Here is a 27,408-nt window from a genome sequence, read left to right as displayed (position 1 = left end):
GTCAATTCCTTGGATTTTGCTGGTGTCATTATTCCATTGAAAGCAGAAACATAATGCTGTGGATTCGGTTCCGCTCAAGGAATTTTTCATCCCCTCTATGCACCATATGTAATCTTGATGTGGCCATATGTGAGCCCCTTTGCCATGGGCTGATGTGGCCCAGAGGTTAAGGTGACGACTTGGTCTTCCACAGCGCATGTATGGATTTGAATCCTACTCTGGCTGTTATTTCTATCAAACGCAGCTACTTTCTCCCTTTGTGCCTCGCATCTTTAATGTACATTGGATGGAGAATCTTGCTCTTGTCCTTCATTGCACCTGAGATTAGTGATAAATCGACACCATATCAAAGTAGAAATACACCACTTTGTTTCGGTCGTAAGTTAAATTGTGATAATGAAAAGGAGTGAAAGTTTCTTTCCTCCTTCCATTCCAACTTGACTTTCTATGAATTTACATCGAATGAAAGTGAAACAACTCAGGAGCATTCGGGTGCAATAGTTTACCCAGTGGGATTCTGACTTTTAATGTAACATTCCACCCAAAGTTCTGATCAGTATTTCAAACAGTCAATTTAAATTGGAACCGCAGAAAACTTTTCCAATGAAACGAACCTTTCGTCCTTTCCCAACCTTTTGCTCTGTGAATCATACCGTGATCCATCATCCAGCGTGATCACCAAGTTGGCAACAATATAAGATCCACCAATTTTATTCAGCAGTCACAACTTCTGCACATACCCATCTGCGGTGTGCCCAGTGCTGTTTGTTGTCTCCAGGCCACAGTACATTTCTTATTCATGAGGTTATGAGCCTTCTTCGTAATCTTTCTGATCTGTTTGATAAACCTTTTTTTTATCAATTCATCCCATCCTCTCAGTGTTCTAAACTTATCAATAAATAATGCGTTAGACCAAATGCTTTAGGATTGGAAGTCGTCCATTCAGTCCATCGAATCTGCTTCACCATTCAACGAACGCATGGCTGAGCTGATAATCTTCAACTCCATTCTCCTGCCATGCCTTGACAGAGCTTCATCGTCTTTATGGTTAAATATCTGTCTGGCACAGTTTGAAAATACACAACAACAGTTTCGGTAAAGAGTTCCTCCGATTCACTGGCCCCTGAGCAAAGAAACTACGCCTCATTTCTGAATTAAATAGGCAATTTCTAATTCTGAGTTCATGTCCTCTCGTGCTCTCATCATAGCAGAGGGGAAACCAATTGCCTGTAACTACATTGTCAAGATCCCATGAATATCGAACATTTATAAATGCTATTATATGATTATAGAGCTCCCCTCGACCTCCTTTGTGTCAAAGAAAGTAGTCCCAGCCTAACCAATCAATCCCTGAAGCTCCATTTTCACCAGTGTTGGCAACGTTTGTAAATCTCTGCTGTCCCCTGCAGCGTCCTTTCATATTATTAAGGCACGTGGAGAAATGTATGTGAGGCAAAGGTTGAAATTGCAAGCACAGACGGGAATTGGAACTTGAAATCAGACAGCGATTGGATTCAGATTGGTCCACACAAGGACGAAATACAGTAATGATAACTCTGACAAATGGAAATGTAATCATATCCCATTGAAATGTTTTGGCTTTACTGTAATCTATTCCCCTGTGTTATCTTCCACGGAGCTAGGATTTACGAAAAACGGATTGAGACTGGCTACATAAACACTTTCCCAAATAAACACATGTCCTTCGGTAGACAGTTTTTGATTATAAACTCAACTCGTGTCTCCGTGAATCCTACATCGTTTGCAAGGCACAAATGACATGTGGAACAGAACTCTGTCCATTTGCCTCGATGGGTATAACTTCAATAACACTATAGGAACTGGACACCATCCACGACAATGCAGTCACTTGATTATACCCTATTCAATACATGAATATTTAGTCCCTTCACCGCTCAGGCAAAATTGCAGCAGAGTGCTCCAATTGCTCCAATGTGCTCCAAAGTCATCTTGGCATTTTTGACAGAACCTTCAAAGCTCAACAACAGTATAAGGACAAGGTTGGAAGATGCAACGAAACGCAACCGTTTGCAAGTTCCCCTCCAAGGTTCATAGCACCCTGAGTTGGAAAGGAATCAGTGATAAACACATTGATTGGCGAAACAATCTTGATGGGCCAAGGTGCATACTTTAGCCCTCCGTCTTTTATCTTAAAATTCAATAAATGTTGATTAATGTAGTGATCAGACATGTGCGCAGTCCTTTAGCTCTTCCCTAAACTTGTGGTTGCTAACATTCTACTATCATTCACAGCCTGTGGTCAACGATAGAAAATATCCTAAAACCCTGTCAATGAACTGACTCCCCTCAGGTTAAAAGTGGTGCTGGAGAAGCAAAGCAGATCCGACAGCATCTAAGGAACAGGAAAAAAATCAACGTTTTGGACAAAAGCTCTTCATCAGGAATGAGACTGGGAGCATATGGGATGGAGAGATAAATGGGAGGGGATTGTTCTGGGGAGAAGGTAGCTGAGATTGCAGTAGGTGGATAGAGGTGGGGATTGACGGTGATATGTCAGAGAGGAAGGTGGAGTGGATAGGTGGGAATGCAAATGCACAAGAAGGACAGGTCAGTAAGACGGTGCTGAGCTGCAAGGTTAGAAGTGAGGTAAGATGGGGGAGTGGGAATGAGGAAACTGATGAAGTCCACATTGATGCCATGGGATTGAAGGGTCTCGAGGAAGAAGATAAGGCGGTCTTCCTACAGGCGCTGGGTGGTGAGGAAACGGCAATGGAGGTGAGCCAGGATCTACATGTCCTCGGGAGAGTGGGGTGGGGTGGGGGGCAGTTGAAATGTTTGGCCAAGAGGCAGTGGAGTTGATTTTTGCAGGTGTCTTGGAGATGTTCTCTGAAGTGCTCTGTCAGAAGACATCTGGTTTCCCCAATTTAGAGGCGAATGCATCGAGAGCAGCAGATACAACAAATCGCATGTATGCAAGTGTAGGTGAACATTTGATGCATGTGCAAGGTTCCATTGGAGCCTTGGACAGAGGTGAGGGGGGAAGATGTGGGTGCAGGTTTTGCAATTCTTGCAGTGACAGAGGAAAGTGCCAATAAAATGATTGTCTCTGTCGTCAAAGACTACAAGCCCAATAGATCGCCGTGGCACTAACAACTCCGTGCTGCATTTCTCCATTCAACGAATAACATTGTCAATTCAGATTATCCCAGATGGAGAGAGATTACGACATGTTTCTGTGTTGGAATGGAAGCAATGTACGCGGCATTCGAGTGTTTACTGGAGCAAGATACTGATGTGGAGACGATGTGAGCAAAAAGCATTTCTTGCTGTCAAAATAACAAAATGCTACTTTGTTAAGTAAAATCTCTTTGAATGCTTTCAATACATCCACCTCTCACTTAAGGCTCGAACACCCTTTCGCTGAGCCAATGCTCAGTTTGGGTTAATGCTGCTGCTGAATCTTAATAATATAATAAATTGAGACCAATATGCCCTTCCAGCTCGCCTTTGACCAGAAGCACTCCCATCCTCAGCATTTCACGCGCTTGAATAAATAAAGTATTTTCCCTGGGGTCGGTGAGTCCAGAAATGGAGGGCATAGATTTAGTTTGAGAAGGGAATGATATAAAAGAGACCTAAGGGTTAACTTTTTCATACAGAGGGTGGTGCGTGTATGGAGTAAGCTGTCAGAGGAAGTGGTGGAGGCTGGTACAGTTGCAACATTTCAAAGGCATTTGGATGGTGAGACAAATAGGAAGGTTTTGGAGGGATATCGGCAGGGTGCAGGCAGGTAGGACTAGATTGGATGGGAATAGCTCGTCAGCATGGACGGACCGAAGAGTCTGTTTCCATTCTGTACATCTCCATAACTCTTTGATTTTATGACCGTGCCTTTATCAATCATGTCACTGGTGCCACAGAATGGCTTTACGTGCTCATTTCCACCACAACCTCTGCTTTGGTATTCGCGGCTGGGACATAAATTTTGTCATGATTCTGGTTCTCGGAATGGGGTTATGTGACTAACTGCAGCAATGGGCACTTCATTGTGTGGGGAAGTTGGTGAGGAAACTGTTATTAGCACATTGTTAATAACACATTGTTATTGAAGCATATATTGCACCAATATCCCGCACTTTCCTTTTCTAAGATATCTATCAAACTCAGTCTTCAACATGCAGTCGTCGTTGGAACCACCATATCATCTGCGGATAGCGAATTTAAAGATTCAGCTAATTATAAATTTCCACATGTCTGCTATCGCTCACCTAATTTTCGTGTTGTGCGCCTGCTACTCTTCCTTCCATATCCTCTGTCACTGTAAATATTGCTGTTTTTAAACGCGTGTCTCTGCATGACTCAGTGATAATTTGAATGTTAAAATATTCCGCATTGTGGCCGCAGTAAGCTCATTCGAATCCGAATCATTGCATTTTACTCCTTGTGACTCATACTGAAGAAACACAGAAAGGAATTAGTTGATTTTACATGAAAGCATTCTCCGAGATTATGATTTTTTTTCCATCACACCGCTCTCTCTCACACAAATCTCCGCGAGTCATATATCAGGATTCAGACTCACCTATCCTTGGAGAATTCCCTCCCTCCCGCAATCACTTAGCTCCTTTAAGTTCCCCCTCCCATTTCACTTACAATCACTTTCACATTGATCTCGTTCAGTCTGTGCTTTTGCGCTCACTGCTGCTGGGTGACCATGCCCAAGTCTCACCATTGGGACCTACAAAGCCGTAGATCCATTTCGATACCGCGGTTGTGAGATAAATCCTCATGTGACATGGACCAACGATTATTGAAACAGCAGACTCAGGAAAAGGGCACAGGGCAGTATTGAGGAAAAGAAACTTTCTTCAAAAAAGCACCAGTTTCTGTTGAATTCCGCATAATTTATTTCACTTGTTCTTTTTGATCTAGCAATGCTATTGTGTGTAGTTATGCAATTCACATTATAGCAGGGATGTGACAGCACTAGAAACGATGCTGGGGAGATTTGCCACGATATTGTCTGGGTTGAAGAAGGGAGATTGAACAAACTGGAGTTGTTTTTCTTAGAGCAGAGGAGATTGAGGGGGTCATGGTTAAGATGTACAAAGCACTGAGGGATATGGATGGTTATGACTGAAATACATGCTTCACTTTGGTGGAGATTTCAATTACGGGGCGCCACCGTTTTAAGGTCAGGGCGGAAAGATTGGAGTGAATGATTGATGCCCCCCACAGATTCCACTATAATTATTCCCGCCCCCCAGAACCCTGAGGGGAACAAAACCCCTTCTCTGATTCCACCCCCATCCCCCCCACCACCACACCCATTCCAGTTACAGGGTCCACCCCCGCTCCCATCTCCACACCCACACTGTGTCCCACTCCCAGACCTGCTGGTTTTCACCATCCTTCCGGACCTCCCCCTCACTAAGGACGAACGATCAGTCCTCAGGAAAGGATTCATCTTCATCCCCCCATCCACGCATCAAATAATGTAATGCACACCGTGACGTTGAGCACTTCTTCCGCAGACTCCGCCTCTGAGCTAACTTTCACAATTAGAATTCCCGCCCACCTTCCGAAGACCACTTCGCTCACCTTCAACACACTGCATCCACCTGGACAACCCATGTTGGCCTATTACTCGCCCTCGACCTCTTCATTTCCAACTGCCGCCAGGACATCAACTCCCTCAACCTGTCTACCCCCTCCTCCACTCCGACCTCTCACCCTCACAACGTGCAGCTCTCCAATCCCTCTGCTCCAATCGCAACCTCACCAAGCTAGCAGATAAAGGGGGCGCAGTGGTAGTCTGGCGCGCTGACCTCTACACCGCTGAAGCCAAACGCCAACTCGAGGATACCTCTTCCTACCACCCCCTCGACCATGACCTCACACCCATTAGCAAGCCATCATCTCCCAGACCATACAGAATCTCATGACCTCAGGATATCTCCCACTCACAACTTCCAAACTCATAGTCTGCGAAACCAACACTGCCCGGTTCTACCTTGTTCCCAATATACACAATCTGACCACCTTGGTTAGCTGACCCATTATCTCAGCATGCTCCTGCCCCACTGAACCCATTTCTACCTACCTCGACACTGTCCTATCCTCCTAGTCCAGGAACTCCCCACATCTATTCTAGATACTACCCACGCCTAAAACTTCTGTTCCCCCGCCCCAAAGCCTCATCCTCACCATGGACATCCAATCCTTCTACACCCCAATCCGCCATAATCAGGGCCTCCAAGCTCTCGGTTTCTTCCTCTCTCGACGTCCCCAAGAGTATGCTTCCACCGACTCTCTCATTCGTTTAGCCAAACTGGTCCTCACCCTGAACAATTTCTCCTTCAAATCCTCCCACGTCCTCTGACCAAAGGGGTAGCCATGGGCACCAGTGTGCACCCAGCTATGCCTTTCTCTTTGTTGGCTACATAGAACAGTCAATTTTCCGTAATTACACCGGCACGACTCCATACCTCTTCCTCCGCTACAGTGTTGACTGCATTGGCGCCACCTTGTGCTCTCGCGAGGTGGTTGAGGAATTCATCAACTTCACCAACACATTCCACCCTTACCTTAAATTTACCTGGACCATCTCTGACACCTCCCTCCCCTTCCTTGACCTCTCCATCTCCATTAATGACGACCGACTTGACACCAGCATTTTTTTACAAACCCAGCGACTCCCACATCTATCTGGATTACACTTCTTCTCACCCTTCCTCCTGCCAAAATGCCATCCTGTATTCCCAATTCCTCCGCCTCAGCCGTATCTGCTCCCAGGAGAACCAGTTCCACCACAGAAGACAACAGATGGCCTCCTTCTTTAGAGACCGCAATTTCCCTTCCCATGTGGTGAAAGATGACCTCAAATGCATCTCGTCCACATCCCGCCCCTCCACCCTCAGACTTCACTCCTCCAACGGTAAGAAGGACAGAACACCCCTGGTGCTCACTGTCCACCCTACCAACCTCCGCATAAACCAAATCATCTGCCGACATTTCCGCCACCTCCAAACAGACCCCACCACCAGAGATATATTCCCCTCCCCACCCCTTTCCACCTTCTGCAAAGACCATTACCTGCATGACTACATGGTCAGATCCACGCCCCCCTATAAGCCACCGTCCCATCCTGACACCTTCCCCTGCCACCATAGGAATTGCAAAACCTGCGCCCACACCTCCTCCCTCACCTCCATCCAAGGCCCTAAAGTAGCCTTCCACATCCTTCAAAGTTTTCCCTGCATATCCACCAATAACATTCGTTGTATCCATTTCTCCCGATGCGGTTTCCTCTACACTGGGGAGACTGGGCGCTTCCTAGCAGAGCGCTTTAAGGAACATCTCCAGGACATCCGCACCAATGAACCACATCGCTCTGTGGCCCAACATTTCAATTCCCCCTTCCCAATCTGCTGAGGACATGAAAGTCCTGGGCCTCTTCACCGCCGCTCCCTTACCACCAGAGCCCTGGAAGAAGAAAATCTCAGCTTCTGAAGGGCATCGATGTGGACTTCGACACTTTCCTCATTTCCCCATCCCCCACCTCACCCCAGTTCCAAACTTCCAGCTCAGCACTGTCCCCATGAATTGCCCGACCTGCCTATCTTCTTTTTTCACCTGTTCACTCCATCCTCCCCCCCGACCTATGACCTTCATCCCCTCCCCCACTAAACCATTGTACTCTATGCTACTTTCTCCCCACCTTCACCCTCCTCTCACTTATCTCTCCACCCTTCAGGCTCTCGGCTTGTAATTCTGATGAAGGGCTTTTGCCCGAAACTTCGACATTACTGCTCATCAGATACTGCCTGACCTGTTGTGCTCTTTCAGCACCACTAATCCAGAATCCACCTCAGGACATCCCCACCTGGCACCATTCCACGAAATTCCAGAAGGTGTAATGCTGCTCGCTTACGATGTCTCTCCTCACTGTGTAAGGTTCCGGTGATTTATCTGCTCAGCACTCAATTTAGTAAACTGCATTTCCTGCTCACAATGTCATCTCGTCTAGACTGGGGAGAGAAAAACAGAGCGGATGACAAAAGTGTATATTGCTACGGTTTGTCTGCAAGCAAAAAATGACCCTGAGCTTCTAGGTGCCAATCACTGCAACATCCCACTCTGTTTCCCTGCCTCCATGTCAGTTTGGTCTGCTGCTGAGCTCCCACAGAGCACAGCGCGAGTTGGAAGAGCGGCATGTCATTTCCTACTGCGAGACCATGCAATCTTCAGGACACAACGTCGAGTTCAATCATTTTAGACCATGTCCACCTTGTTTCATCTTCCTGCCCCACCTACACATACCATTATTTCCAAAGGCGGATCGTTTATCTCGAAAATCTCTCCCCAGATGCAATAGACCTGCTGATTTTGTTCAGATATTTCTGCTTTTCTTTGGATAATTGTGTTCTTTTCTGATCTCCAGCCTTCATGAAACGTGTGTTTGCACGGGACCGTGATCAGAGGAGATTTACCAAGGTGGTGTCTGAGCTCGACCATTCCCCCTGCGAAGATACGCGAAAGTGAGGGCTGCAGGTGCTGGAGCAATGAGTCGAGAGTGTAGAGCTGGAAAAGCACAGCACGTTAGACACTATCTGAGGAGAACAGAATCCATGCTTCGGGCACAAGCCACCGCCATTCCATTACCAGCCGATGCATCGAGGAACAACGTCTCATAATCCACCTTAGCACCCTGTAACTACAGGGGATAAATATGTATTCCCACAGCTTCCTCATTTCACCTCTCCCCACATTCTCCCAGTCCAAAGCCTCCAAGTAGGCTCTACTCTCTGGACCAGGCCATCAATCCACCCTCTGAACGACCACATTCTCCCTCACCCTCATCCATCTATCGCTTTCCCAGCTACTTGACCACCAACCACGACTCAAAAGCCTCATTCCTGCTGAAGGGCTTATGCCTGATACATCGATTCTCCTGCTCCTCGAATGCTGCCTAACCTGCTGTGCTTTTAATGCACTACACTCTCGCCACTGAAAAGTCAGATGAGCTCGACTGGGGCTCTTTAACTGAGAGCAGAGAAAGCTGAGAAATGAATTGATTAACTTGCACAGAAAGGGGATAGATACGTGTGACGGGAATAAACTTCTCATGGAAAGGGTTAATAACCATTGATATGGATGAAACGCCGGAGAAAGGATGTTCAGGGAAGATTTAGGAAGAATGTTTAAATACTGAGAGTGTTGTTTGTCTGGGACTCACTGCTTCAACGTGTGGTAATACTGAGAGTCATCAAAACACGTCAGGAGTATTTATCCGAACACTTGAGGAGCTAGGCTATGCACGGATAAGGACCAAGTGTTGGAAACTGGGGCGAGGATAAACAAATGCTGATGAAAGACTTGAACACCATAATTTCGAGTACAGTAAAATGGAGGCTAGCGCTTATTCCTCTCTGTCTGTGCTGTTTCTGACAGAGGGTTTTAAACAATAACGTAATGAGGACAATGTGAATCTACACTCCGGAATACCAAGGAACCCGCCACCACCACCCCCCCCCCCAACTTATCCCACTGCTATCACAGTTGGAATACACAGCTCCTGTGCAGCTTTAGATCAGATAATGGAGGATTCTCCTAGGCGCTCTGTCAAACTGCATGCTCCTGCATATATGCTTCCAACTATACACATGGAGCAAACGGCCATATGGATATATTGGATTCAAGGACAGAGTTTCCCTATGACTGGCTAGAGTTTTGGCCACGGAAATAAACATGAATTTTGGGCATTCTGTATCTTACTCTGGATTCTTATCACTTTACAATTTAAACTGAAATTCAATTTACTCTTGCATGACATTCTTATTTCTTCGGTATTCATGAAAACTGTGCAACATGTCCTTGGATGTCGCTATGGTGAAGATTGATGATGAGTGCAGTATGTTTTATGTTGTCTGTAGGAAGTTGCAGAAGGATGTCAGTGAAGTGTCGTTGAATCGATTTCTGTGCCAAATTGAAGCCGATCGAATGAGAAGCCCTGTGACAGTGATAATATAAGATTGTCTGTAAACAACACAGCGACCCACAGAAACCCAGTTTCTAATCAAGTCTATTTTGCACAACATTTTTCAGTGTCCCATTTCCTGAACCTGATGCTCGAATAGTCACAGGTCCATACCAGTTCCTCCTCCTCTGCCTTAGCTTTAATTTCAGAACCACAGCAAAAGTAGAGCAGGCGGGTCGCTGGTCCCAGAGGTACGAGTAGGGCACCTTATAGGCTTACTGCCGGCGGCTCTATTAGAGCAACTGATCAGCGCTTGGTACTTTACAGCGTGTAAAAATACCGCAGTTGTCATTTGAATCCTTATCTAGAGCTGCTTTTACTGACGTTAATCAGGAATCATTGTAGCATCTGACTGAAGCGTTGAAGAATAATGTCGAATAAAGCAGAATCTATTCTAAAACTCCAGTTTCTGATTTGTGGGATTTTTCAGTCTTTGGGAAAGGTATCAATTATTAACCGTAAAACTCCACATATTTCCCAGGTGATCCATTTGTGGATCGAGAAACAGGTGATATTTTAGCTTGATGACCTTTTTAAAATCTCTGACACTGCAATGGTTTACATTCTTTGAAAGGCTGTTAAACACGTTTCATATAATCCTGTTTGCTGCAAACTCATCTAGCTCATTTAACCGTTGGAAAGGAATTAGATTTATATCTTTGCGTAGATTGAATGTTGTCAGCGATTCTGGTGGTTTTGCTGTTGTGCGGAACAGAGGGTTCAAACTGAAATATGGACAAGTCATGTCGCTGGATTTTTCGGCGGAGATCAGTGAATATTAAATGGACTCAGTCCCGTTCCTGGTCATTGTGACCAAATATTCAAGGCAACAGTTGACAATGATGATGATGCTTGACATCGACAGGTCCATTCCTACTCACTAGAGTCACATTGTATCACAGGTCAAATGAGCGTAGGAGATGATGATCTTTATGACAACCAGAGACAGTGCGACAATTAATCCTACGTTGCTCGTCGCACTCTTTCCCATAAACCAGTCAGCCAGTGGACTGAGCTAACTGGCTTCCACGTAATCGAAAGCTCAAACAAACAGCTCAGTACAATAACAATTTATAATTGTTCACGGAGAACTAGCTGCTACAGCTTTCAACACCACCAGCTTTTACACTGAACATGTTCAGTTGCAGGTGTTATGCAATTGCTTTCCGATGAACGCTGAACAACTCGTGAGTGTCACTTTTGCCTCCCCATCCAGGCAGCCCAGAATCCCTGTCCCTGTTAAATTCGCTCCTTGTGTGTCTGCAACTGGAATCATCTCGTAAAATGTTTTTTTCTATCTGAAATACATCTCCGATTTCAATAACTCTCAGAATGAAAAGTACCTGATGTAAACTTCTTAGTCCTTCCTCGCTGGTTTTGAAGCTCTAACCTTTAGTTATACACTCACCTGAACAAAGGAATTTCCCTCCTATTTACCCTTATCAACCTCACGTGAGCTGGAAAACCTCCATAAAGATGCAACTCAGTCAATCCTGATTTGTGTCACCTGATTCTTCATCTATTCCACCATCCCATTAAATCCCTTCTTTTATTTTCTCGTAGCTTTATCTCCCAGTAAATCTAATTTCCGTCGTCTCTAAACGATTTTGTATGAAGGGAGCTCTGACCATATCCTTCCTAATCATATTCCACTCCCAAACCCCAGTGTATTTCATCATGTCTTTACATCCCATTAAATTTCGTCTTGAGAAATGATGCTGGGTCTAATTCAACTCATGAAAACTTACCACTATGCTATGCAATCTCATTACCGGTACAGGAAAGGTGTGGGCTATTTCACTTACAGCTGAATCGGTTGGCTGCAGCAACATTGTGTTAAATCGCAGTCACACAGGTGACTGTTGTTCTCAATTTTCTTTCTTCTCAATGTATGCTGAAGTAACACAGTGAGGAACCAATTAATGTTGAAAGACATAAATAAGGTGGCGTATTAAATCTGAGTTTATGAGAAGAGGGAAGTTTTGATTAGCATAGACCAGAGATTGTTCAAATCTCAGGCACATGAGATTGAAAGAGACCGATGTTGATTGAAATAGACTGCCTTGGCAAATGCCAGTATTATGAAGTTGTGGGTGCAATGCACTTTTAATGGTGCTGAAATGTTTGGCGAGCATGAGGAGTCCAAAAAATGGTAACAACAAAACATTTAGTCGAAACAACTGAGAGCCGTGTTACACGGATACAAAAAACAAATTTGAATTTGGCCAATCAGTTTAAGTTATGCCCCAATCAAGTTTGATTCTGGTGTTTTTACAATGTTAAAACCAATGAAACGATCCGACGTTTTGTGGGACAAATATTGGACATTTTGAACAGTTACACAGAGCGGCAAAGAACAGCAAAGAGAGCAGCTCAAAGATCAACTGATGTAGGATGTTGTAAAATCTCCAAGAGGTGCCTATCTGGAGAAATAGATTGCACAGAAAACAAAACATCAACACGGAACTGGAGAAAAAATCTACAGAGGAAGATACAATGATAAGATTTGACAACTGGCTGGTTTTTAAAATTGATTTTTTTTTTGTAAATATTAATAGGGAAGGTATAGTAGAGCAGAAGGTTAAAGTCCAGTTTAGAGAAAGGAGGTGCAAGTAGTGGTAAGTTGAGTATTCTCTGTAAAATGTTAAATAAACAATAAAGTTGTGATTTTTAACTTTAGTGCTTTTTGGGATAGTTATTTGCCTCTTGAATTTTAACAGAATACAGCACGGGGTGAATGCTTTCTGTTTTGCTAGTTTACATTAGCAGAGGGGGATTACCCTGTCACGTAATACCAGTTTCTGTGGTTGCTTTGTTGTTTCGCTCATTTGTGCATTTTGCCTCACTACCGATTTTGAAGTTGTCCCCTCAACGCAAAAGGTCCGTGCTTTTGCACCATTGTACAAAAGGTGCAGTGTGTCTAAGCGACTGGGCTCCTTACAATACCATTCGACGCTGATTCAATCTATCTATCCTGATATTGACTTATGGAAACAGCACTGCGCACTCTCCTCGAGTCTGGAAAACCATCCCTTCACTGTGAATGTTACATCCCGCTCTCAAGGGGCTTTTCATTCCATCGATTTCAATTCCTCACAGAATCCGTTTCAACTGTTTTTTTTCACAGTCATTTATTTGAGTTCAAATCCTGTGAACAGAGGGTCACAGTTGGAGTGTGCTGAGCCCATAACCCAGAGGTCAGACCATACACTGTGAACTGTACTCTGCTGTTCATCATTTCACAAACAGCTTGTAGATGTATCTATGCTCTGCAAATTTTCAAGCAAGATAAACAGTTCCTGGTTCCTGCCTTTGTTGTCACAGAGACCAAGATTGTAAATGCTGGAAACATGCCCTGGTGAGACTGTTTGCTCTTCCACATCCGTTTTCTCCCCAGGAGGCGTTCAGATGACGGTCTGAAACTATTTTTCTGTTCCCTATCACTGTGGGATTATGTGAGCTGTGAAATCTACTCTCTGAGCTGGCGGTAACATGATATAGCTTATACACATCAGGTGCAGTGTGCCTGAGCGACAGGACTCGTAATATCCCATGCTGATTCAGACAGCAGAGCCCTCGCTACGAATTCTAGAAGGACACAGACATTCTTCCCGATGACTGAGAGAAATTCTCTCTTTCCCAGCAGTTCTGCACTTTTCTATCTGTCTCAGGTGGCATCATTTGCTCAAGGTTCCCAAAATAATATGAGCTCCTGTGCATGTGCGATCTCACTTTTGTTCAGCTTTCCACAATTTCCATACTCTCACTCCCACCAGCCCTCTCTACCGCTCCACAACCCCGTGGTTGTTAGGGAATTGAGTGGACTCACATTGCTCTCCCAAGACAGTGATTGCCAATAGAAGATCAGATCATCCAGCTGCCAATAGTGGGAGCCGGCTCGCGGGGTAAGTGGCTAGCACAGCCTTCGGGAAACTGGGAGTCAGAATGGCAAGGAGCTCTTATTAAAACTCAATGCTGCCTTCACTCAGAAACAAAAGAAACAGCCCTTTGTTAAAAAAAAGAGACTCACCAGATTTATGGGTCATGCTTCTGCTGCGGTTCTGACTTGTTGGTTTTTGGTGTGATATCGCCTCGGGAGGATGACATAAGTGCGAGAAGTTACTCTTGAGCGCTGGAGTTTTGCATCCAGCTACACTTTGGCTCAGAAAGTATAAGTCTGATGAGTTCGCGGTCAGATCAAGGTACCAAAGCTTAAAGACACAAAACAGCAGCTTCATGTAGGCCGTTACTTGGCGGAGAAATGGATTCTCAAATGATGATAATCCCGTTAATGTGGATTTTGCCGCGTGCACGTCCTGTGCAAAGTAACCCGAAATCCTTAATCCGTTCAAAATGTTGTTTTTCTCATGATGTGAACTGCATGCCCTTGATTACTAACATCTGCCTTTACCAAACGCAAGCAAAAGCTTTTTACTGTACTCAGGTTCATGTGACAATCAATCAATCAAATAAAGTCAGTCAGTCGAACCACACAGATATTTTCTAGTTGCACACAAACCGACCGACTCTCTCAAATAAAAACTATCAGACCCAAAAGGCCCAGTACAACTCATGGACAAAACCAACGTCATCGACAAAATTCAATGCAAGGACTGCCACAAACACTACGTAGGACAAACAGGAAGAAAGCTAACCGCCAGGATACATGAACACCAGCTGGCCACAAAAAAAAAACACGACCCTCTCTCGCTCGTAGCCCTACACACGAATGAAAAAAAACATTTCGACTGGGACAGCACATCTATCCTGGAACAGGTTAAGCAAAGACAAGCCAGAGAGTTCCTCGAGGCCTGGCACTCCAACCAAAACGCCATAAACAAATACATAAATCTAGATACCATCTATCAAGCCCTCAGAAAACGAACAGGAAATAAAATCAGCACAAACCCCAGGAAACCCATCCAGGATTAAACATATGAATAGAAAGCAGGAGACAACAGCTTCGTTTCACTTGTAGGTCACTACTGACAATGTTACCTAGCCAGGTAATGAGAGGTCTGGATATCAGACCTACAGCTCAGCAAGCAAACCTACACACTATATTCCTTATTGTTTGGTGCCAGCACAGCGAATGTGGGCGGCATGGCCTCACTTCGCACTGTGACATGTTTTGGGATTCTGAGTTAATACACATTTAAACCAACAGAATGGGAGAAGTTACTCACAGGTTATATTGACACAGCCAAAATACATCTGCGCCACAGAGAATCACACAGTAATAGTGAAGACCTTTTGAAATCATCCTCTGAGGGTCATGCCACACGCCAGACGAAAAGCTGAAGACTGTGTGAAACTTCTATGGTCAGCGCTAACAGAGCGGCCCAGGGGGAGCGTATTCGGCTGATAGCCCGAAAATTAATGGATTGAAAACATCCTCTGCTCGTTGACCATTCCCGCTTTCAGTGTGTGTACTGCCCCTGCCAGTGTTTCGCTATAACAGAGCTCGATTCCAAGTATTGCATGTTGTTTCCCTTTCTGCTTCCTTTCACTTAATGTTTCTGAAATGAATATTTCGTACTGATAAACCAGCGAAATTTACGCAAGTGAGAAGACACACTTGTGAAGTTCTGGAAGTTCTTTTTCTGTTCCCTGTCGGTCTGCTCTGATCTGATTCACCAACTAACTTGCCAGAGCTGGGAATAAACTGGTGAAGGTGAGATACATCAGTTGCAGGGTGCTCTATGTGCATGACGTCCTGCAGTTATTCCCCACGCTGTTTCACACAGCAGTGTCCTCCCCGTGAAATGAAAAGCCGTGAGTGACAATTGGTCAACTTGTTGGAGACCGCATTATGATACGGACACAGCTCGCATTAAGATGACATACATCACGAACTATGAATAACCAAGGAAATATACGAGCGACAGAGAATCGACATGGACTCAATGGGCTGAACACCTTCTGTCGACGCGTGAGTGACGCCACACATTGATGCTATCACTCTTCCTGTCTCTGGGACAGAGTGGCTGATGGTGAAACAATGCCTCATTATTAAACCGATCGTCTGCGTTAGACAGTCTGCAGACCCGCATCTGTGGGCTGTGGGGATGACTCTCAGTGAGTGAGAATTTCACTCGGTTTGTCTTCATCTGTGACAGTTAGGGCTCTGGTGTTCACTGCTGCCCGATTGCAGCAAAGAAACCGATGTCACTGTTACAAAAACCTTTCTGCAGGAAAACTGTGTGAAGATGGATTCTGAACACCCAACAGACAGCACAAAGATACACTCACATAAATTTACCTGAGGGTAGAGAATCCGCAGTACATTTCTGTCTTTCCCACCAGCTCAACGTCTCTATCGCTGTCTCAGATAAATGATATTTGGAGGAAGTTCCCAATCAAACTTGCTGATTTCCAGTACTTGATGTAACTGGCTGTGCTGATGAGAGCGAGCTTCAGAGTGTATCTGCGCTTGCCTTTCCTCACATTGCATGCAGGTGGAGGGAAATAGCTGAATACTCTGCCAATGGAGACAACTTAGTCCAAACGGCAGGAATAATGCCGAAACGTCGATTCTCCTGCTCCTTCGATGCTGCCTGACCTACTGCGCTTTTCCAGCAACACATTTTCAGGAAGGAATAAACAGCAATGTCCCGTGAACAAGAAGACCGAATGAGAAGGCGATGTTCTTGAGACACTTCGGTGCGTAGAAATTCGAGATCACAGTGGGATGTAGTTGGACCTGAGCGACTCTCAGCTGGTTTGGAGTTGGAAATGTAAGAGTGTCTCGGGCATGATCTTCGCTTAGTAGTTTTTGTTAATTCTGGCATGTGAGAATGCCTGACTTCAAGTCGCCATCGAGCCTTGGTTGTTTGACTTCACTTTTGCCTGGTCATCCTATCAACTATTTGATAAAAATTTTGGAAATCATTAAGTGTCACCCCCTTGAAATACCATTGGGTTTTGGGTTCAGAAGTGTCATTGTAGTGGGCATGGCACAGTACCACATGCGGTGAAAGCGAAACAAGTGTTTCAGGATGCTCACACACACAATCCCACTCTGACTAAATCCAACATCTGGAAGTTTGCAAAGTTCTTGGTGTAAATCTTTAGGAAGTGGGGACGTGAAATGATTGGAAACAGCGCTGAAGAGGTCGATGGGAATCGTGTGGTATATCAGGAATGACAATAATAAAGGTCATTTAGAAAGTTGGGACAGGTCTCCTTGGAGAGCAGAAGGCTGAAAGCTGGCCTTGGAAAAACCTTCCAAGACATGAGTGTGTTAGACAGTGGAAATAAGGAAGGGAGAATGCTCCCTCAGTCTGAAAGTATCTAGAACAATTCGGCAGAGTCTTAAAGTCATTAATAAAAGACAAAAAAATGTACATGAGGAGAAACGTCTTCACATAGGGAGTGGTTAGGGTATGTCAACCATTACCTGACATTGAAAACGTCACAGTTTCAATCGAGTTATTTAAAAACTAATTCGATGTTCATATTGAAGTAAAAGTGTGCAGTTACAGGGAGAAGGCAAGAGAATGACACCAAAAGAGAAACACATTTATCTCTGTGGAGAGCCAGCACAGCTTCGGTAGTTTGTGACACATTTGTGATTCTGAGTGGAATCACAGTTCGACCAACAGAATGGAGGGAGTTAGACCACGGTGATATTGGCAGAGGCGGGACACATCTACACAACACAATCTAAGCCAGCACGTACATGTCATAGGGAGGATGGCGCTGTCTGAAAATCCTGCTGGTGTCCTGCGGATCAGACAGCGAACACTTTACTGTTGTAGCGTGGCCATGCAGCCTAAGAAGCTGAATTCAAGTTCATGTTTGGTAGGTAGCTTAGGTTCGAATCCCACTGTTGCAACTTTTGCGCATCAACTGTAGCGTGTTAAAGGGCTGGAATCAAAGCAACACTGCAGGTCTGCTTCTTGGAGCGTAAGCTACAGTGTGGGAGAGTGCAGACTCTCTCAAATGGATCAGTGTCCGTGTTGTCATGACGTGTTCGCCTCCTACACGGTAAATCACAGGCTGAAGCAGCTCTACTGCTGCATTGTGTTCTTGACAAGTTGAGTTTTTACTGGAACCGAATGGAGACTGTTACTTCATTGCTGTTGGGAAACAAAGTCCTGTGGTGACTCTACTCATCGTTATTTGGTTTTCCGGCGAATGGGAAAAAAAATCCAATGAATTGCAATGTCATATGTTCTTAAATTTCCCTCATTTCGTTCATTTCTGTCCTGAAGGCATTGGAACGGAAAAGTAATATAATCGAGACTGTGATTGGTGAAATTCACTTTTAATGGCACATTCTTATTATGTTCTTTCTTTCTCTCTTTTCAGCATTGTCTGGGAAGTGGTGGTACACTAAGCCTCCAACATGTGTGAAAGAGTCGTTTGGATTGGCCTGCAGTTAATTGTGAGATTAGTTTACAGCTCATGCCCCTGGATTGCCTCACATTTCGCATTCATGCTTCGCTGGGTCTGAAAATGATTTGGTTTGCCAGTTTTGTTTGTGTTCCGTGTTAAGTTCTTTTTGTTTCGCGATTTGCTCAATACATTATCAGTTACTAGGGTTTCTGAGGTAAATTCCAGCAGCAAACATCTTCAACTGAGGATCTAGGAATATTTCATTGTGTATGGTTAGTCGAGGCAAAAGTAAGGAAGTTTTTCAGGTTCTACAGTGTTTCACAATACTACCTTTCCCGTGAGCAGTCGAACAGACTAAACTATTGCACCACAGCGAGCGATCGCAAGCAAGGAAAATTGGGAATTGTTTGGGAACAAGAATTCTTTACAGAGAATACGAAACATGGGAGTGGGGAAGAATAAGACTTCTGAGACGGAAATTGAAGTGGCAGTGGCCGAGAATGGATGTTCTGAGATAAAATGTGAAACAGGAGGCGGAGAGAATAGGAAACACTGTTGGCAGGATGAGAGATCTGAGGCTGAATGGAAAATATAGGTGTGAGAGGGAATGGGAATTCTGAGTGGGAATGGGATACAGGGGGTGGGATGAAATATAAATTCTGAGAGTTAATTGGAAATGGTAGTGGCAGCGAATGGGAATTCTGAAGGGGCACTGGAAATAAAATGTGGAAAACAATAGGGATTTTGTGAAGGAATGGGAAATATGTGTGGGCTCAGTGGATGAGCAATGGGAAATGCAGGTGTATAGCTGGGGGAGGGGGCTATGCAATGGCTGTTCTTCCGAGGGATGATGTGGACTCAAAAGGCCAAAAGGCTGCTTCGACACTTTCCCAAATCTCTGATTATCGATCTCTGTCCCAGCTCCATACTTTCACTGCAGACACCTCGTCAATGCTTTGCTTACTTCGAGACTTTTTGATTGTATCGTACTACCTGTTCTATTCCAGAGAACCGGTCTGTGAAGGATAGAACAAATCATTGCACCACTTAAGTTAATGCACATGGTTATACATTGCAGGCAAGGGATTTGCATTCCTTTAATTACAGTATTTGAGAATTTCAATTTTAATTGCTCCATTAATGGAAGGCCTTCAGTGACTAAGTCATTGACCTCTTTAATTCCTTCCCTGAACTTTGCTTCTGTCTATGTCGCATTCCTCCTTCAATACATTCAAACTGTATGAAACATTTCACATCTGCCCTTGGATCTCTATGAGGCTCAGTAATATGGTTTATTCTATTTCTGTGGAGCTGCTTCGCTCGTTTTATCACATGAAAGATTTGGTGGAAATTAACGTATTTAAAGATAGAACAGGAAGAAACAGGTGACTGCAAAATAAAAGGATCACAGTAAATTTCAAAAATGATGAATATGCTGGAAAAATCGGAACTTTAAGATGTGCAGATATGGTGGGTGTGTGCATGCACTTCTTTTTAAAAAATCACTATTTGAAAAGGTATCATCCATGAAATTAATTGGCACAGAATTAAGGGAGGGATAGAAAACTGGATTTCAATGGAAGGGTGGAAATTTGAAAAAGGCCTTGGGGAAGTTCCAGACGAGTTCATGTAAGTAGTGGTGTCTGGTAGGGCTTGCGTCTCAGAGCGCATTTCTCTTCGGTGTAAACTTCATAATGTTATTATGTGCCAAGCATGTGGCGTTGAAAATCAGAATATTGTAAAATAAAAAATATGATCAGTGTTTTTGAATAATTAAGGAAGCGGTAATGAGGTTTTGGAAAAAAAACAGGAATATGTTAAAGATGACAGGTAGAATTGTGTTGGCGGCTGCGGGTGTGACAATAGACAACAGGTGCAGGAGTCAGCCATTCTGCCCTTAGAGCCTACACCACCATTCAGTATGACCATGGCTGATCACCCTTAATCAGAGTCCTGTTCCTGCCTTATCTCCATAGCCCTTTATTCCACTATCCTTGAGAGCTCTATCCAACTCTTTCTTAAATGAATCCAGAGACTGGGCCTCCACTTCCCTCTGGGGCAGAGCATTCCACACAGCCAGCACTCTCTGGGTGAAGAAGCTTCTCCTCATCCCTTTCCTAAATGGTCTATCCCGTATTTTTAAGCCGTTTCCTCTGGTTCAGGACTCACCTATCAGCAGAAACATGTTTCCTTCCTCCAGAGTGTCCAATCCTTTAATCATCTTATGTGTGTGGCAGTGTATTGGTTTACATTTTGGATTAAAAGTACCAGCAGCAATTGTAATTTGAGTGGGAGCAGGCCTGGAGCTTTGTAACAGCAGGTTCATAGGGCAATAAAAACTTTACCTCAAAAGCTGTGCTTTTTTTTTATCATGGAGAGAATAGAATTCAAGATCTTAGGAAGTAAGATTGTACAAATCCCGCCCCCCTCCAATAATTCTGGATGACCTAGTCGTGGTGTCACTAATCCACCTAACCGCAATCTTTGGACTGTGGGAGGAAACTGGAGCACCCAGAGGAAACACATGTGGGTACAGGGGAAATGTACGAACTCCACACACAATTGCTCAAGGGAGGAACTGAACAAAGATACGTAGCGCTGTGGGGTAGCAGTGCTCACCACTGAGGCAACATGACACCCAGGGGGAGGTTTAAAATCAATCTCCCTTTTTATCCTCCCTTCTTCCTTTTTCATTAACTTGGAAAATAATGTCAGACTGGAATTAATGTTTGCTTTCTCCTCTGTTTTTTACAGTCTTTTTCCTCAAAAGTACCTGAGAGTACATCAAAGCCAGATGGCCAATTAATCAGCTCCAGAGTCTGTGCGCATGGCAGACCTATTCTAAAATCCCACCAAGCAACTGGCAGCTCGTCTGATCAACCGATTTCTGCGACACAGTCGGGAAGAATATTTCAAATATGATCAAAATTCACAGACGTATACTCAAGTCATTTTGTGCGCTTCGAAATTCAAGTACAATGTGCATTTATTTTTAAAATATAGCATGGTTGAGAGTATAGCACAATACTGAGGAATGGTGATTGTCGAGCCTTTTGTTTGGTGTAAAAGTGAAAATAGAACCTGATTTGTGCTTGTTGTAGGATTCAGTAAGGGTGTTTTGTTATAATTTACTTGTGGGATGTGGGCATAGCTTGGTATCCCGTATTTATTGCCCATCCATAATTGTCCACAGAGCAGTTAAGTAACAGTCAACCACATTGCTGTGGGTCTGGAGTCACATGGAGAGCAGACCAGGTCAGGATGTCAATTTCCTTCCCTGAAGAACATTTGTGAACCAAATGTTTCTTTTCCTGACAATCGAGAATGGATTCATGGTTTTCATTCGACACTTATTCTAGATTTCTTTTATTTTATTGAATTTGTGATGGGATGATGACATGAGTTCTGTCACAGAAGGTTTTCCCCCTAGTTTTGCTTATTACTATATTGTCACCATCATTGAGGCCGACGGCCCAGAGTAAGTTCGCATGTGTGTGCTAGATTGTCTGTTAACATCTAGTTATGTCAGTTTCCTTTGGAATCTCTTGAGTTCAAACAGTAAATGCTGAGTACTGATGCAAGTTCGATTTCATTGGTCTGTAACTTCTGTCATGTTGCATCTGTCTAAATTGGAGAAAGAATGGGACCAGCTTTTCAGAAAAAAATGAATGCAATGGAAGTATTCAACAACGAAAATTCAACACAGACTATTTATGACTGCCCAGCTGTATCTCTTTGCCACTCCCGCCTCCCGTTTGCGCTTCTTAGCTGGTCCAAACCCTTTATATCTCAGCAGCATATTCCAGCCTTGAGTGAACCCAGCATTTACTGACCACAAATATGTCTCCGTAAAGGTACATGCACCCTGCCTCACCATCCATAACTCTCACCAACAGACTTGATAATTCCATCCACTTCTGGTCAGATGTTTTTCCTTATATCCGTAGATGTGAGCACTTCCAAATGTCTGCTGCCTGTATTATGGAAAGAGCTCTTATTGTGAAAATTATCAGCCTGGTCTTAATGACTTTTGCCTCCTCAACCTCAAACTTCTCCAACCTAATTGTCACATTTTTGAAAGTCTTTCATGATGTATCCCTGGCTTACTTTATGACTTTTAGTCTAACATCATCCTCCATCCTCTTGTGGTTTTAAATTCTCTGACGGGTTCATCCATTCCAGAGTTAACCTAAATCCTGGCCATGTATTGTGACCTGATTGCAGAATTCCTTTCCAAATCCCATCCTCTCCTGTCCTTCAAATGCATATCTTTTGCAAGCTTTTAATCTCTAGCTTCTCATTTTGGCTTTTTTCCTCAATTTGGTTCTGACCGTAATTGTACCATGCTTACCGATGCTGACTGCACAGATAGTTTTGCTGTGTGATTGGCCTGTGTGTACGTTAATACTGCAGGTCTGATTCTTTGATGTGTATAGCGACACTGTGACCGCTCGAGTATTCAGCGTGTTCATTGCGCGAGAGTTTTGTCAATAGCATCGCAGGTTTGATTAAAGTTGTTGAACAGATTGTGAGAAGTGTGACCAAGTGTTGTGCAGGTTTGCATAGATCTCTGATCCACTAATGTTAGTGTCCAAATTGAGTTTGTTTTTAATGAGACCTGTTAACATCCATTGGGTGGAGCTTCGACAGAAACTACGTCAGTCCAGAGTAATATTGAGGTCAGAATCCGTGCACTGAGGGACGAACTTCAAAAACACAAGTCCATTTTGGACAAGCTGAAGAAAGAGCAGAAGAAACGTCAAAAGAAGCGATTGAAAGCACAGGAGGTCAGTCTCATCACATAACTCGAGGTGAGATTTAACCCACCACGACGCTGCAGGTTTCAGCTGGGGATGTATGGAACATGCGATCTTGAAGAGATTGCAGTTCAGAACATTTCACATGCTTCCATTCTGCTTTCCCAAACCAAATAAGCATCCATCTTCTTTAATTAAAAACTGTTGGGGGCTATGAATTTTTGTTCTTCACATCTTAAGAAAAAGTGATCGAGCAGGTTTCCTTTTTCTGTTTGTTTCTTTTGTTCTCTCTGCCATGAATAAGAGTTTATATATTCTGCCTAACGTTCATTCAAACATTTTTCCTCAAATTCCTCTTCATAGCTTCCTTTATTCCTACTTTGGGGTCTTGTATATTTCTGATTTTATACTTTCCTCTTCCTGACCAATGTCTCACTATTCTTTAATAAAACAGCTTTGGGGCTTCTTTCTTGTTAAATGCTGCATATATGGATTGTGGTCATGTTGAATGGTGTGTGCAAGGGTTTGAGAGGAAAATCTGGAATTAATAAACTTGTTGTTGATGACATTCAACCTACTGTGCTTTTTGTTATCACGGTTAATATTTCTAAGTTTTATGGTTAACAGATTTTACAGATTGCTAAAATTAGATTTGTTCATTCAGAAAAGTATTTGTGGTTTGCCTTGTGCAGTTAGCAAAGTAGTGGTATGCGTACTTCTTTACATCCCAAAGTTTTATTTCATCATCTCACCATTGTTGTGGTTCTATTCGCCGAGCTGGGAATTTGTGTTGCAGACACAATTCGATGTAACAGTCTCATTCGATGTAACGGCACTGTTCACCTCTATCGACAAAACCCTAGCCAGAGAAACAATAGCCAACATGCTGGACATACAGAACAGACAACAAGACTGTGAACTTATCAACAAAGACTGCATACTCAAACTATTGGACCTGTGCCTCACAACACACTAAAAATTCAGCAACCACTTATGAACAAATCAACGGCACATCCATGGGCTCACCCATCTCTGGACTCATAGCAGAAGCGGTAATGCAAAGATTAGAACAAACAGTCTTTCCGCAAATTCAACACAAAATCTGGGCCAGTTATGTGGATGACTACTTTGTAATCATTAAAAGCTCAGAAATAGAGAACACACACCGGATCATCAACGCCACGTTCACAGGAATCCGATTCACTAGAGAGGAAGAAAAGGACAACCAACTCACATTCCCAGACGTGATGGTACAGAGAACACCGAACGGAGAATTCACCACAAAGGTATACAGGAAAGCCATACACACAGACCAACTCCCCAACTACGAAAACAACCACAACACACACAAAAGAAATTGCATCAAGACACTGTTCAAAAGGGCCACAACACACTTCAGTACACCAGAATTGCAAAAAGAGGAAGAAGAACACCTATACAATGTATTCGCCAAAAGCGGATACCCCCGCAATTTCATCAACAGATGCCTCAGGGAAAGAAGATGGAATGAGGACATGCCACAACTCAAAGGACTAACCACATTGCCATACATCAAGAACATTTCTGAACTGACAGCCAGACTACTACGACTTCTAGGACTCCTAACATCACACAAACCAACAGCTACTCTCAGACAACAACTCACCAGGAGAAGGACCTGATACCCAGCATAAGCAAAAACAACGTAGTGTACAAAATCCCATGCAAGGACTGCACGAAACACTGCATAGGACAAATAGGAAGACAGCTAACGATCCGCATCCATGAACACCAACTAGCCACGAAACGACACGACCAGCTATCCTTCGTAGCCACACAACCAACATGACAAGCAACATGAGTTCGACTGGGACAACACGACTATTATAGGACAACCAAAACATAGAGCAGCTAGGGAATTCCTAGAGGCATGGCACTCATCCACAGATTCAATCAATAAGCACATCGAAGTGGACCCAATATATTGGCCCCTACAGCGGACAGCTGGAACTGACAACCAGAAGTGGCAGATACAATTCACTGTAAACGCCGGAGGAAACATCACAGGCGCGCTTCACAGGAGGCTTCCAAGCACTGAGGATGTTACCTAGACAGGGGACTAAACGTCTGTAACACATTCTCAGCTCGGCGAACAAAACCACAACAATGAGCACCCAAGCTACAAATCTTCACACAAACTGAATCTTCTCACCATGTTGCTTTCTGTCCTATGACGGATTTATTAAGAAGGGTCAAGCTGAACTCAGTAAAGATCTTGATGTTGCCAGCTCAAGTTAAAACAAAGAGCAGATAAAAACTCTGTACTCCACTGCTACTAAGAAGCCAAAGATTAAACTGTGCTCTCTGCAGAGATACCATTAATGATGCATGTTAATTGTATAAACTTATGAAGGGAAGCCTCTTGTATTTCTCTCTTATACCCTAGTGGGACGCCTTTTTTACAAAATAGTGGGTGACTAAATGGTTCTTTACTGAAGGAGAACATGACATTTACAGAGACTTTACAACAGACTAAAACGTGCCTTTTGGCCCAACAGGCAAGTGTAGATATTTAGTCTCCATAGAAGTATACTCCCACTTTGTCTCATCCCATCAGTGCATTGTTCTGTGTGTTTCCCGCTGATGTACTTGTCCAATTTCCCCTTTAATATATTCATCATATTCAATTTCAGCATTCCTGGTACTAAATGCCATGTTGTTCCATGTTGTTTCCTTTGGCAGGGGAGAATGTTTTGGTTTGAATTTCTGATTTGATTCATTAATGTTAACTTCCTGTTCAGTTCAGCCTCACAAGTGAAAGCATTTCTCCCTGCATGCAGTTTCAAAAACCTTCATTTTTAAAGTTTTCAATCACATCTCGTTTTTAAAGTTCTCCATCTCGTCACAATCTTATACACTTAATGGTAGGACCCTGGGGAGTGTTGCTGAAAAAAAGACATCTCGGGATGCAAGTATATAGTTCCTTGAAAGTGGAGTTTCAGGCAGAAAGGTTGGTGAAAACGTCATTTGGAATGCTTACCTTCATTAGTCAGAACACTGACTGTAGGGATTGAGGCAAGTAGACAAGTCCCCTGGGCTGAATGGGATTCATCCAAGGATTCTCTGGGAAACTAGGGAGGAGATAACAGAGACTTTGGCTTTGATATTTGAGTCATCATTGTCGACAGGTTTGGTATCAGAGGACTGGAGGATTGCAAATGTTGTGCCCTTTATCAAGAAGGGCAGTAGAGATTACACAGTTAATTGTAGATTAGTGAACCTGTCTTCTGTTACAGGAAATGCTTTGGAAAGGATTATAAGAGATAAGACATATAATCGACTAGCAAACATCAATTTCATATCAGATAGTCTAAATGGTTTCATCAAGGGCAAGTAGCGTCTCACAAACTTCACTGATTTTTTTGAGATGTGGCCAAGCATGTATATGAGGGTAGGGCAATTGACGTGGTATACATAGACTTCAGTAAAGCCTTTGATAACATTCCGCATGGTATGCCGTTGGATAAAATGCAGAGACATGGTATTGAGGGTGATTTAGGAGGTTGAATTAGAAACTGGCTTTCTGATGGAAGGCAGCGAGTGGTGGTTGAAGGAAAATATCCAGCCTGGAGTCCGGTTACTAGGGTTGTGCCACAAGGATCTGTTTTCCAACGACTGCAGTTTGTCAGTTTTATAAATGACTTAGACGAAGGCATAGATGGATGGATTAGTAAACTTGCAGATGACTCTAAAGTCGGTGATTAGTGGACACTGCAGAAGAATGTTACATGTTGCGGGGGACTTGGATAAACTGCAGAATTGGGCTGAGAGGTGGAAAATGGAATTCAATGCAGTTAATTGTATGGTGATACACTTTAGGAAGAATAACAGGAAGGCAGAGTACTGGGTAAATGGAAGGATTCTTGGTATTGTGGATGAGCAGAGGGAAGTTGGAGTCCATGTACATAGATGCCTGAAAGTTGCCTCCCAGGTGGATAGTAATGTTAAAGCATCTTTGGTGTGTTAGTTTTCATTCGTAGAGGGATTGAGTTCCGCAGCTGCAATATCAGGCTGCAACTACACAAAACGCTGGTATGGCCATATCTAGAATATTGTGTGCAATTCTGGTGGCCATATTTCAGGAAGGATGTGGAAGCGTTGGAAAAGATGCAGAAGAGATTTACCAGGATGTTTACTGCATGGAGTGAAGGTCCTATGTGGAAAGGTTGAGAGATTGAACCTGGTCTCATTGGCAAGAAGGCTAAAAGGGGATTTGATGGAGACGTATAAGATGATCAGTGTGTACTAGGG

This window comes from Hemiscyllium ocellatum, chromosome 8 (assembly GCF_020745735.1).
Source record: "Hemiscyllium ocellatum isolate sHemOce1 chromosome 8, sHemOce1.pat.X.cur, whole genome shotgun sequence".
Lineage (NCBI taxonomy): Eukaryota > Metazoa > Chordata > Chondrichthyes > Orectolobiformes > Hemiscylliidae > Hemiscyllium > Hemiscyllium ocellatum.
This window is presented reverse-complemented; position numbering follows the sequence as displayed.